At 47.1% G+C, this 14,087-nt stretch overlaps 1 long non-coding RNA gene across 1 annotated transcript; it reads left to right on the top strand.

The window, feature by feature from the left end:
- The first annotated feature begins 1,920 nt into the window (after positions 1–1,920).
- Positions 1,921–13,416, top strand: LOC128778188 (uncharacterized). Its single transcript, XR_008423578.1, has 2 exons — positions 1,921–2,209; positions 13,253–13,416. It is a non-coding gene; the product is annotated as an uncharacterized LOC128778188 (long non-coding RNA).
- The last annotated feature ends 671 nt before the right edge of the window (positions 13,417–14,087 follow it).

Raw genomic sequence — 14,087 nt, 5'->3', positions numbered from 1 at the left:
GTAGTTTTAAAGTCAGACATAGATCTCACTGGGCTCTAGTCAAGGTGCGGGCAAGCCTATATTTCTTCTGGAGGCACTAGCGGAGAATCTGGTTCCTGGCTTTCTCCATCTTCTAGAGACGGCACACATTCCTTGGCCCGGGCTCCTTTCATCTTCAAAGCCAGCGACGAAGCATCTCTCTGACCCTGCTTCCATCCTCACATTGCTTGGTCTAACTGCCTCCCTCTGCCATTGTTAAGAACACTTGTGATTACTTTGAGCCCACCTAGATAACCCGGGTTACCGTCCCTATCTGAAGGTCAGCTAATTAGCACCCCTAATGCCATCTGCAACCTTAATTCCTCCTTATGTGAGGGAACGGATTTACAGGTTCCGGGGCTTAGGATGTGGCAAATTTGGGAGGCCATTAGTCTGCCTACCACAGGTAGAAAGGATAGCTCAATCTATCTGGTTCCCATGGCAGGTGGGCAGGGCACCATGACTGATAAACCCACAAGCCGCCCTCATGGGTTGGGGGCAGAAGAATGTCCCAAAGAAACATCGAGTGGACATGGGAGAACAGCACACACCTGCTTCGTGTTCCTTCTGAGGGTCGAGGCAAGCTTAGCAAGCCTCTGTTGATGCTGAACAAGACCTTCATGTGCCCCAGTGAAGCTGCTTTAAGTTGATAGGCTTCCAGTTCCAAAGTGGAAGTGCCCTGTTGTGCTGGTGACTTTTACGTGTCATCTTTTTCTCTGGAGAGCCCGGACTAATGCACTCATGGAAAGAGCACAGGGTTGAGAGTCGGGAGCCCTGGTCCCTTGCTGAGACAGTTTTGAAGGCTCTGTCAACCATGGGAATTCTAGGATCTTCAGGTCTCACCTGGATGGGGTTGGAGAGGAACCATCCCAGAGTCAGCATGAGAAACTTCTGACTGCGTCTATACTTGAGGGCAGCAGATTCTCCTGCATTGGAAGCAGTTCTCACCTGTAGCCAAAGGAGGCAATGGGTCAGAATCCATCACAGCAGCGCCTTTTCTCTATCACCTGCAAAAGGCAGGCAAGATGACGTGGATGTTGGCTGGGAGTCTGTTGCTGCCTGGCGCTTGGCAAAAGAGGCAGACGCTCCCGCCACGCCAGAGTTGTTCTGTGGTCTGGTCTGGTCTGCCCTGGAGGGGGAGAAGCAGGCTTCCAGCTCCACGAGATCTGTGTCCCCAGCCTCATTTGCCTGGGCAGGCACCCAAGAGCCTTGGGCTCATGACACTGCTTAGATGCAGAGAGAGGGCTGGCAGGGGACTCCAGACCAGGACAGTCAGAGCACAGGGAGACAGACACCGTCTGCAGTGGACTGAATGTTTGTGTCCCCCCCTCAGTTTACATGTTGAAACCCTAATCCCAATGTGGTGGTATTTGGAGGTGGGGCCTTTGGAGGTGATTAGGTCATGAGGGTGGAGTCCTCATGAACCTGATGGATGCCTTTGGAAGAAGAGGCCAGAGAGCTAGGTGGTTCTCCTTCTGCAGTGGGAGGATGCAAAAAAACGGTCATCTGTGAACCAGGAGGCGGATCCTCGGCAGCCACAGAATCTGCCCACACCTTGATCTTGGACTTTTCAGCCTCCAGAGCTGTGGGACATAAATTGCTTGTTGTTTATATGTCACTCAGTCTGTGGTACTTGTTATAGGGGATCAAGACAATGCCCTCGATAGTCTTCCAGGGCATGGAGGAAGAACTGATTTATTACTAATCAGCCCAGGGCAAACTTGGCTCCCGATTTCTGAAGTTTGGAGTTGGTTAGCGTCCAAAACTTAGAGGTTATATATACACATACATATATATATATGTATACATATATACACATACATACATATATATATGTATGTATGTATGTGCGTGTATATATGTATATATATATATGTGTGTGTGTATATATATATATATATATATATATATATATATATATATAGCTGTGTTAGTGTTAAGATTTTTCCCCTTTCTTTTGTCTAAACTCTGGAGAAAGAACAACCATGGAAATTAGAAGGGAGCATGGAATATTTCTTTCTGAGCGGCTGAAAGCAAGCACCAAAGTCCACCAGAGTTATTTACAGAGACAAAAGTTTGGACAGAGCTCTTAAAAAAGTGGTCAGTGAAATGTTACCTTCAAGATGAACATGTATGCAGCCGGAGAACATTCTCAAGCTTCTGGATGGCTCACGAAGGGAGAGTGTATCTGGTAAATCTTGGGAAAACAAACATAGGCTAACAAAGTTGGGGGAAATGAAAGGCTAGTTAGAAAGGCAGCTGACTAACTTGGATATGGATCTTTGCATGTCTTGAGATCCTGTCCTGAAGATTTCCATTCTGTTTATATTACTAAGGGTTTTTTTTTTTGTTTTGATAAGAAATGCAGAACTTATAATTATCTTTTTGAAGCCTTCCTATTTCGTCATTTCTTATTCATTTACCCTGACGCCCCTTGTGAACTCGCTCTTGTTGCCAAATGGGTCATTTGAGTTGGACACAGGGGTTGATACAAGTACATGAATATCTACTTAATGTACGTGAAGTTTCTCTTGTCAAGCCAATACCATCTCAAGTACCTGTAGTGGATACAATGTACAAGAGACTGTCTTGCTTTGCTTTGTTAATTTATTTTTTTTTTAATTAATAGAATAGAGAATTTAGTGTAAAAGTGTACTGGACAGTGAAGCTATCTCGGTAGGTTGTTTAAACCAGGATTTCCCAAGCACCATTTATCCATCACCTGGGTAAATCGGTAAAATACAAATGTCTGAGATTCTCATTTAGTGGGGCATGAGCGAGGCCCAGAGATCTGTATTTTGGAAACCTTCCTTCAGGTGACTTGACCATCAGCTATCCTCCAGGCAGCTTGTCCGCCCGAGGGCAGGTGCACACCAACACCAAGGGAAGAGGAGCCGGGAGGGAAGACAATGTCCTGGGCTTCAGTCTCGTGGAAGTACATCCATAACATGTCAGGAATGTCCAGATGGAAATCAGTAGCATGGGACAGGGAGCAGTGGCTGAAGGTGGAGCTCCATCTGGGAGGTGGTGAGGGGTCCTGTCCAGGTGCAGAGGACCAAGGGGCAGGTGTAGACAGGACTCTGAGCTGCCAGAGTCTTGGGCTCACAGATGATGACATGATGAAATGAGAAGCAGGAGTGGGATCAGTCCATCAGGGAGGGGCCCAGATGTACAAGGAACAGACAGAAGATATGGGTGAAGTTTCATATCTCACCCTCCAGAGGTAGAGAAGAAGTCTCTATTCTCTTTGAAAGTCTCCCAGAGACATGAGACATAGGATGTCCTGAGTGACCTTCACAGGGAAATGTTCAGGAGCTTTCAGGGAGGGAAAGAAACCAGATTCAGAGACAGAGTATGCATGTGTGTGCAGATCAGTTGTTTAAGAAGGTTGGTGGGGTAAAGAAGGAAGAAATACTATGGTATTTTTAGGTAGCCGAAAGTCATCTTAAGTTTGGGGAAACCTGAGCTGGTTTGTAGGCAGAGGAGAAGGAGGGGAAGGTATTGATGTGGAGGGGAAAAAAATCATGGAGAAACAGTGTTTTAAAGATGGCTTAAGTCAAGGTCCTAGCAGGAAACAATCCAATTCAAATGGCTTAAGATTCTTTAATAATCCTCCATTCTTAGAAGAAGTATGGTTTCAGTTGAGAAGCAACAAGGGATGTCGAGGCATCCAAAGACTAGCAACAGCCGGAGCCATTACCACCCATGGGTTTGAAAGGGCAAGAGGAGAGAATGGGGTGTGGGGAGTGTGTGAAAGCTGAAAGGCTGTGGGGACAGACTGAGGAGCTGCGGCCACTGAGGAATGCAGCTACACCAGACCTGGCCTGGCAGAGAGGGCGCTCAGGAAGGGGGACCTCTCTCTCTCTCTCCTCCTACCCTCCAATCACCTGCAGGTGCCTCCCATTGGTTGAACCCAACTAACAACTACAGGGTAATTTGGTAGAGAGAATAGTGGCCTAATCCTTATAACCTGTGAATAGGTTTCCTTGCCTGATAAGAGAAACTTTGCAGATGTGATTAAGTTCAGCATCTTGAGATGGAGAGATTAAACCGGATTTTCTGGGTAGGCCCAGTGTTTTCACAGGAGAAAGAGGTAGGCAGGCCCCCATGCCTGTCTATAGGGAATTCCCAGCACCACTCCCGCACAGTAGTCCCTGATTTCTCTTGGGGTTTCATCTTTTCCCCCATTCTCAGCCCATATCCCTTCTGCCACTGATGGGCATGCAATCTAGGACCACCCAAGCTGCAGAGCTCTGTCTTTCTGGCCAACTGATTGGTTGAAGGATGAGCATTTGACTCAAGTTGGTCCAATCAGAGTGAAGCCCAGGACTTGCCCAGGAGTTACCTGGAAGAGAATGTCTCTCTTTTCTTGGATGTGAACCCAGAAGGGCATGAGGGCAAAGTCTGTCTGCGTTGCAGCCAACACAGCAGAAGTACAAGATGGACAGAGCTGGCGACATTGTTCGAGTCCCAGAATCCAGCTGCACCTCAGTCTGCCATAGCCCCGGTCTTTTCTGTTTCATGTCAATGAATTTTCCTTTTTTGCCTATTTGTAGTCATCTCTAATTGAAATACTGCCCTTCTGACACCAGGCCTATGCTTGGGACCAATCCTGCCCTTCGCTCGGCCTCTTTTGATCCCATTGTGCATTGGGACATTTGCTCCCCTGTGGCTTCAACACCTGTGTAATTTATCAAAGAGGACTATAGACAAGGTGACAGGTCATTGACGACAGGTTTTCTGAGTGGAGAAAACTGTCCCCAAAATAGGATACTTTGTGCTCTTCTTGAAATGGTTTCAGCGACAAGTCACAAAGGGAGGTTTTGTCCCCTACATACATAGGTATGTAACATCACAACAAAGACCCAAGAAGCAATTTCCCTTTTTTGAGCTAAGTAAATATAGAACAAGCCATTGCCAGAAACCACTGTACTAGATAAATGTACTCTCAGAATGATTTTCCTTGTAAGTGTACCAGCTGAACTAGCATTTTTTAGTCCTTTACCCTTTGCAAAGTATCCTCTGCCTAAATCAACCCAGATTAAAACCACCCCAAGTTGTGGGTATTATAATCCACATTTTATGGATCTGGAAAGTGAAGTTTAAGAGATTAAAATAGGTCACTGAAGTTCTCTTGCTCGTGAGGATCAAAGATGGAATCCCACGTCCTGGGATTCCACAATCCCATGTAGTTAATACCACCCTGAGCTGGCCGAGTGAGGGTTCATGGCAGTGTCAGGTGAATTTGGGCTTGGAGTCCATTCTACACTCTTTGCTGCCAAGACAACTTGTGTGCCTTCCTCAGACGATTGAATAAGGGTCATAGAAAAATCAGGATGTCCTTTATGGAAAGCAGGGTCAAGATTCAGAGATTACTAACCTGGTCTTCCTCCCCAATCTTCCACCAAGTCCTGTTGATTTTGCTTCTCGAACAGATCTATGTATTTCTTTCCATCTGCAATCCCCCAGCTTTGTTTGCCTGGACTACCTCTGTTGTCCTGTCACAGGCCTCTTGTTTCCACTCTTGTCAACTCCAGCCCATTCTCCAAAGCGCATGGGAGTGAAAGAAACAGAAGTCAAGTTATGCCCCTTCTCTACTTAAGACCTTTCGAGATTCCATCTTCTCTCAGGATAAAGATAAAATACCTCATGAAGGGTTTTCCTGCATGGCCCAGCCCCCCTCTACCCTCCCGCCCCCCCCCCCCCCCCATGTCTTCCCCCTCATCTCTGAGCTCTAGCCACACCGGCACTCTCCCAGCTGCCTTTGGTGCCATGATCCCTTTGGTTCAGGAACCTGTTCCTGCTCCTGGGATGCTCTAACCACGTCAGTTCCCTGTCTCCCACGTACAATCTCTTCCACCTAGTTTATCCTGTTCACCCTTCTATCTCTGCCTTCTCTCTTCATCCAGGGGAGTCCGCAGGTGTCTGTCCCAATAACACCCTATTCGTTTCTTTTCTTTGTAGCACTTACCCCAGTTTGTAATGATATGTTTTTGTGGCCATTAATCGCTCTCACCTCAGCTAGACTCTAAGTTCCCATGAGGACAGGAAATATGTTTATTGGTTGCTTCTAGTGGACACTGGTTGCCTGCTTTCCCATTTTCTTTACCCCCTTCCCCTTCCTAAGAGCGCCCATGCTTTCATTTGTAGAATCAACTCTACCCTGTTGTGTAACAAATATAAGAGTTGAGGGGGGCTGACAGTGTAATCTCATTCTTGCTGTAATGATTTGGTAGAAGAGAGTAATGCATCCCTGAGATAGTCCACACATGTCCTTACTTGGCCACGTTTGGTTTATCTTTTCCACAGGCAACTTTGGATCATTCTAGGACGATTGAGGGAATATCTTCTGATCAGTCTGCATCCATCTTGCTACCATGAAGATAATTTGCATGAGGACAAATAGAAGGCTGACAGTCAGAGGAAGGGAGAGCTCTGAGCATTGCAGAGAAACCAAGGCAGAGGGGACTCTTACCTTTTAATGGGGTTACATGAAAGAAACTCAAAGGTTTCTCCAGTTGGTTCATGCCATTTCCAGGGTGGGAACGTTTCTTATAGGTGCTGGAACAAATCTTTCTCTTTGGCTGCCTCTTCCTCATGTGACCCTTGTCTACCTTTATTGATAGAGTCCTGGTAGGAGAGTCTCCACTCTTTTTTGCATCCATACCTTTGCATTGGCTTCATCGTAGGTGGAGTATATTCCCTCAATCCTCGACCATCTGACTTGCATTGTTCAATGGTATATGTGTGGAAGTGACCTTAGGGGGACTCACACTTGCCCCCTGTATTCTTGATCCTCTACCATTGCCGTGGGAGGAATATGCCCTGGCTAGCCAGGTAGTACAAGGAAAAGGAGAACTACATGAAGCACAGGTGACTCAGTGGAGCCCAGCCTAGGGAAGCTAAGTTCTACCCGACTTGTAGATACATGAGTGATAATAAATGGATGTTGTTTCAAGATAATAAATAATTGAGGGGTGTGGAGGTCCTTTGTTATATAGCAATAGATAACTGATACAATTTTCAATGAAAACACTGCCCCACTGGGTATAGCCATTCCTGCTGGTGCCCTGTGGACTGTGACCAACTGTGTATGTGACTATCTTTCCCCCATGCCCCTGACAAATTCGACCACATTTGGTTGTATGGACTTCACAGTAGGATGGCTTATGCTCCACTTCTCAGTCTTTCTTTCTTTCTTTCTTTCTTTCTTTCTTTCTTTCTTTCTTTCTTTCTTTCTTAGAGATAGTTAAAGCATGAGTGGGGGAGGGGCAGAGAGAGAGGGAGACACAGAATGCGAAGCAGGCTCCAGGCTCTGAGCTATCAGCACAGAGCCCGACAGGGGGCTTGAACCCACAAACCATGAGATCGTGACTTCAGCCAAAGTTGGACGCCCAACCGACTGAGCCACCCAGGCATCCTCTCAGTCTCTTCTTAATGCAACTCCTTCAACTTTCGGCTATCACCCCTTCTTCTATGAGGCTCCAAACCAACTCCACGCTGGGTAGAGAGACAGTACTGCTGAGATCCCCTCCATCAGCTTGCTGTCGCCAGCCCCCAAACTTTAAATCTCATCATCTGCTTTCATAAAAAAGAAACTAAGTAAATAAAATAAATGAAAGAATTCTTGCATTGATAGGTCTGAAAACTCCAGCAAACACCTGCCTTTAGACATCAGTAGCCTATTTAATTTGGCAAACTGCCATTTCCTTTGTGCTAGTTTTGGTCTCCAAGAAGCAGACATTAGGATGGGATTAGACAAGTGGAAGATTTATTGAGGGATTGCCTAGAAAGGCATGATGGGGGGAGGAAACAAGAAGAGGCAGGACTAGCTTCAGATTAAATCCATGCCTGACACCTGTGAAAGGAGAGTGGGAAGGAGAACAGGGCAGGAAGAGCCTCAGACCACAGCACAGGTATAAGAACATTTTGGCCAGGCTGATGAGGAGTCTTCAGGGAAAAGTCACCCCTTAGAGGAGTCCCATGCCCTGTGGGAACAGGCTGGCACTGTACTGTGCTGTTCTCAATCATTGGGTGGAGTAGCCTGGGAGAAGTGTAAACCTCAGCAGGAATGTGATGCAGCCAGACAGGTGGCAGCTGGGGCTGTCAGTCAACTGTGTTCCCACAATCGGGGAAATGTGAGTGATCCATTTTCATGGCGACCATACTCTGAATCCCAGATTGGCCCTCACTTGCTATGGCTTGTATAGAGAAATGTATGCAAATAAAGTATTGAGGAAATAGGGGGTGGGGGAGGGGAGAAATCAGATCTCCCCAAGGAGAGAATCTGGCCTCTTTAGAACATATTCTTATGGAGCAGACACATGGACTAGCTGTCTCAGAGACAGGCACCCAAGACAAGGCAGGACACTAACCAAGAGGCTTTGGGGCAGGTAGCAGGTCTTGTGATGGTTCACGAAAATGGTGTTGAGAAGAACATGTGGTCAGGGGCCCCCTGGCTGAGCTAAGGGGTTGAAACTGCTGAGTAAAGGCTGGGCTATTGTCTTCTGCTCTTCTCATCTTCCTCTGAACTTGAGGGTGGATGGGAGGATTAACTCCTTGTGATTCGGGTGGCCAGAGGGTCCAAATGGCTCAGAAGCAGAACCAACTTAATGGGTAGAGAGAGGGCTGTTTATGAAAGTTTCCCAGATGCCAGGGCACGCAAGACAAAGTGCACTTGGCAGGACGCTGTGGGATCTCATTTATTGGATCCATTATCTGAATTAGGAACAATTTGAAATTATGACCACAAGAGAGAAATAAAAGATAAGAGTGTTTGCAATCATCCTCGCCCCTGTTTGTCTGTGTCGTAGGCATTGTGGGGCCTCTCCTACCTCTCCTCATATTTCAGATCATTTAATTAAATTTAACTACTTCTTCTGGACCCCAGAAAAGGAAGAAGGGAGCCAGCATTTATATGTGCTAGGCACTGAAGGAAGAATTTTGATCCTGGAAGCCACACCCAGCAGTTTGTTTTATTATTCAGCCTTCACAGCAGCCTTACATAGAAGGTATTATTACCTACATTCTATGGGAGGGGATGTGCTGAAGCTTAGAAAGATTAGAAAACTTAATTGTAGTCCCTTAGTTATATACCCATCTGTCCATCCATGCACCTATGCATCTAGCCATCTGTCCATCCATCCATCCACCAGTTGATCAGTAATATTTACTGACCATGTTTTATATATTCTCTGCTGGGCACTGAGGTATCATCAGGGAAGGACACAGTTGGTGTCTTGCCCCTGTGGAGCTCACAGTCTAGGGGATGGGTTCTCAGACCTCTCTGGGCCCCATTGAGTGGGATGTTTCAAAGATCTTTTTACCTGCAGCCCCATTCCAGGTTCTTCTACACAGCTGAGATCTGAACTTGGCTGTCTGGAAGAATTAAGGGCTTTTCAGTGACACATGAGATACCCTCAGCCTTCAAAGGGAATGTGTTTTGGGGTGAGCAGTGGTATCAGTTGCCTGAGGGGTTTTCCCGGGAAGTGGGACTTTTAATGCTAAAACCAGGAAGTCCTGGGCAAACTTGGATGGTTGGTCACCATAGTTCAGTGACCTCAGTGGGGGAGGTGTAATTTTGCTCCCCCTCCCAGGGACATAAGGCAATGTCTGGAGACAGGTTTGGCTGACACAGTGGTGGTGGGGGATGTGTTCCTGGCATTTGTGGGTAGAGGTCAAGAATGCTGCTAAACATCCTGAAGTGCCCAGGGAATCCCCCTTCACAAAGAATCGTGTAAAACGTCAGTAATGCCATGGATGAAAAGTGCTGCCCTAGTTGGTGAGGGGTACAGCAGCATGGAAGGAATGAATACATAACCAGCAGATGGGTTGATCTGGACTAAGTTGGAAACTGACTGACCTTGTGGGCTACCAGGTGATTTAGGACTTCCTCCCCTCCCCCACCAAATTCACGATCCATGGTTCTGCTGGGTCATCATTTCTCAGCCTTGCTCTGTTTTATTTATTTATTTATTTATTTATTTATTTATTTATTTATTTATTTGTAATGTTTATTTATTTTTTGAGAGAGAGAGAGAGACAAGTGTGCGAGAAGACAGGAGAAGGGCAGAGAGAGAGGGAGACAGAATCTGAAGCGGGTTCCAGGATCTGAGCTGTCAGCACAGAGCCTGACATGGGACTGGAACTCACCAAGGGTAAGATCATGACCTGCGCCAAGTGCAACGCCCAACCGACTGAGCCACCCAGGCGCCCCAAGCCTTGCTCAGTTGTAAGAATTACTTAGTTGTGAGTTAACAGTCAGGTTTCTAGGACCAGTCCAGTCCCGCTAAATCAGAATCACCAGGAGACGAAGCTGGAAATCTGTATGTTTGTCAAGTTTGGGAAACGCTGTGCTGAGTCACCAATGGGGTCGCTCAAAGCTGAGGTTGTTGAGGGGTCTGCTGTTGGTTTCTTTGGTGGTAGCCCCACCATACCGTGGAACTTGATCAGGTCCTCATGCTCTCACCCATGAATTCCCCGAGCCATGGGAGACTAATGACATCATGACCTGAGCCAAAATCAAGAGCTGAACACTTACCCTGCTGAGCCACCCAGGCGCCCTTCTCCAATCTTATATATTATATATTATATTAATATATTATATATTAATATATATTTATAGATTATTATATTTATATATTATATATATAATATATGTCAATATAATAATCTATAAATATATATTAATATATATTTATATATTTATATTATATTATATATTATATATATTTATATATTATTATATTAATATATATTATACATAATATTATATATATAATTATATATATTATATATAATATATTAATATATATAATATATATAATTCGTCTGGGAATTATGCCCTACTGGCATCGTTCTTATTAATGACACTGCACTGTCCTTCACATAGACAACCATAAGTGTGCATATGTGTGTGTGTGTGTGTGTGTGTGTGTGTGTGTGTGTACAGTGGTAGAAGGAGGAGTAAGCCCTAGCATATGACAGTCCTGAACCAATAGTTGGTTAATTTGAAAAGTCAGTTAATGCAGCTCACTCTGGGCAAGCCACGATGAGACATCCGGTGGAGGCAGAATTGTGTGGGTGCCCAGGGAAGTACCATGTTAGCCCCAAGGGCTTAATCACCAGAATGATGTAAGGACATCATTCAATGTTAAGAGTTCTCCCACATGGGAAGCAAATGCTGCCGATGCTCTGTCCGTATCCCTTGGCCTGGCTGTTCTGGTAGGCACCACTGGCACCCTACTGAAGTACCTGTGCCTTTCCACCTGAGGGCCTGCCCTGTGCACGGACCAGCCCAGAAGTGCTGAAGAGTTACCAGTGCCGGGAGCAGCATTCAGCCGGTGGTGGGTGGGAGTCGCAGGGTAACTTCCCCAGCTTCTTCACCTCTCAGGTGGGAAAACTCACATATATTCCGCACAGTCTCCCAGACTTTCCCAGTGGAACCAAGCCTTGTGTTACCCATAGTGGCTGCCTGCTCAGTCACACGGTGCCTCTTTCCCTGACTCATGCCCCCACTTCCCCTGTAGATGCTCCCCCCAAAACCATTTGCACTCAAGTTCTTTTATTATTATTTGAGAGAGAGAGAGAGAGAGCAAGTGCGAGGGGGGAGAGGGGCAGAGAGAGAGAGAGAATCTCAATCAGGCTCCAGGCTCAGCACAGAGCCAATGCGGGGCTCGATCCCACAACCCTGGGATCATGACCTGAGCCGAAATCAAGAGTTGGACGCTCAACCGACCGAGCCACCCAGGCGGCCCAGCACTCAGGTTCTTAACCCAAGGTCTGCTTCCAGTAGAAACCAGTTGTCTTTATAACTAGAAAACCAAATGCAATCTATTTTATTTAAAAGATAACAGTTGTTTGGCCACCTTGAAACTCTGTCTCCTTCATCTCTGGCTCTTAAACTCCATTCCAGGGTCCTGCTGTGGAGCCAGATGTAGACGTGTGAGAGTGGGCAGTCACGTAATGCCCAGCACCTGCTCAGGCAGAGGCTGTGGGCGCATGGCACTCTTTGGGCGGCCTCAGGTGCACACAGATTTGCCCAAAGGGGCATAGAAAGTCGTGGTGGTGTTGAGGAGTGTGGCAGAGGAGGGTGGCAGAAGCAGTGGGGCAGGCTGGGCTCCCTCTGACCTTGCCTCATCGACAGAAGGCACTCATTTCTCTTGGCCTCGTGATTGTACAGGGAGGCTCTTTGTACCCCCAGTGAGTGTGGGTTAGTATGGTTGGGTGGGTATGGTTCCAGGCTCTAGAGTCAAACCAAGGTGGGCTTGAAACCTGGAGTTGGCATTCGGTATCTCTTTGACTTTGGATGACTTACTGAGTCCCTTGGCTCATGTGATTTTCATGAAATTAAATGGCAAAAATGCATAAAGGACTGTATACGTGCCATAAAATATAAATGTAGCAATTATAATATTGGTGAATATGTGTGTCCACACATACAATACACATATGTGATAATTGTGTGTATACATATACATATATCTGTGTGTGTGTTGATCTCCAAAATATAATTCTGTAGTTTGCAGGTTCTCTTAGAGCCTAGAAAGTGTGCCTGGCATATGCTCTGGGATATATATCTGCAGAGAGATGAGATCCATAAAGGCAGGATAAGGATCTATTTTATTCAAAAATTGGTCTCAATATTGGAAATATTTTTTTAAGGTTTATTTTTATTTTTGAGAGAGAGAGAGAGGAGAGAGACAGAGCATGAGTGGGGGAGGGGCAGAGAGGGAGGGAGACACAGAATCCGAAGCAGGATCCAGTCTCTGAGCTGTCAGCACAGAGCCTGACACGGGGCTCAAACCCATGAACCACGAGGTCATGACCCGAGCTGAAGTCAGACACTTAACCGACTGAGCCGCCCAGGTGCCCCGCAATATTGGAATCCTTAAATCTACACAGAGGTAGAAAAAATAATATAACGAACCCCCAAATCTCCATCAGCCAGCTCCTGTGGTTGCCTATGTGTCACCGGTCTCGTTTTACCACGTCCCCGAGCATTGCGCCCCTGGAGTACTTTGCCGCACGTTTCAGGCATCGAGTCACGTCCGCTGGCATCTCTGGTTTGCCCTGTATCAGATTTAGCCCTGTTCGTCCTCACCTGGGCCTGGGGACCCTGCGGGGAGCCCCACAAGTCGGCCGCCTGTCCGGGGCCACAGGCTCTCGATCGTCCCTCCCCACAGCCCCGAGGACCCGCGTCCCCGCCCTCCACCTGTGTGCTCTCTCCTCCCAGGTGCTGATGTGTGGTGCTGGTTTTGAGGCCGTATCTCATTTGTAGCCAGGTAGCTGCCACCTGCTTCTCTAGACTTCGCCGGAGTAATTCATGCTGAGCGTCTGTCTCGACTCGGGGAAGGCGCCGCCGCATCCACGTTTCACAATAAATATCTTTTTAAACGGCCTGGTGTTCAGGCTCATTTCTCATTGCCAAGGAGGCTTTTGACTGATGACCTGAGGAATTGCCTCCCTGTGACTGACAGGGTAATACAGTATCACAGTCTCCTCTTCTGTCCCTACAGGAGGCTGGGTGAGAGCTGTGACTTTAAGTGCCTCAGTCTGCTTGCAGCAGAGGCATTTACCCCAGTTGCGGCCCCCCGGCTTCCTCTGCCCCCCTCGGGGCTGCTGGCTGCCAGCCAGACAGGCAGGTCCGTTTTGGGGGCGTTCCAACAGAGATGCGTTTTCACAGGGAATCCATGTGAAAGGCCTCCAAGGGCAAGGTGAGGCAGGGCTCCCTGCTCACTAGGCTCTGTGAACACCCTTGCTCGAGGCTGCAAGGTGGTCCACAAAGGCATGGTTTCACAGCCACCTTGAACTCCCCTGAACACGGATGCTCTACCAGGGAAGGAGCTGTGGTTACAAATCTCTCTGACACGGGGGCCCCAAGCTGCAAAGGCTGGTCTTTTTTTTTTTTTTTTTTTAATTGTTTTAATGTTTTGTTTCTGTGACAGAGAGAGACAGAGTATGAGTGGGGAGGGGCAGAGAGAGAGGGAGACACAGAATCAGAAGCAGGCTCCAGGTTCCGAGCTGTCAGCACAGAGCCCGACGCGGGGCTCGAACTCACAAACCGTGAG

This window comes from Panthera pardus, unplaced genomic scaffold (genome assembly GCF_024362965.1).
Source record: "Panthera pardus isolate Hobbes unplaced genomic scaffold, ASM2436296v1 HiC_scaffold_19, whole genome shotgun sequence".
Lineage (NCBI taxonomy): Eukaryota > Metazoa > Chordata > Mammalia > Carnivora > Felidae > Panthera > Panthera pardus.
The sequence above is the reverse complement of the archived record's forward strand: the minus strand, read 5'-3'. Positions and strand labels throughout refer to the sequence as shown.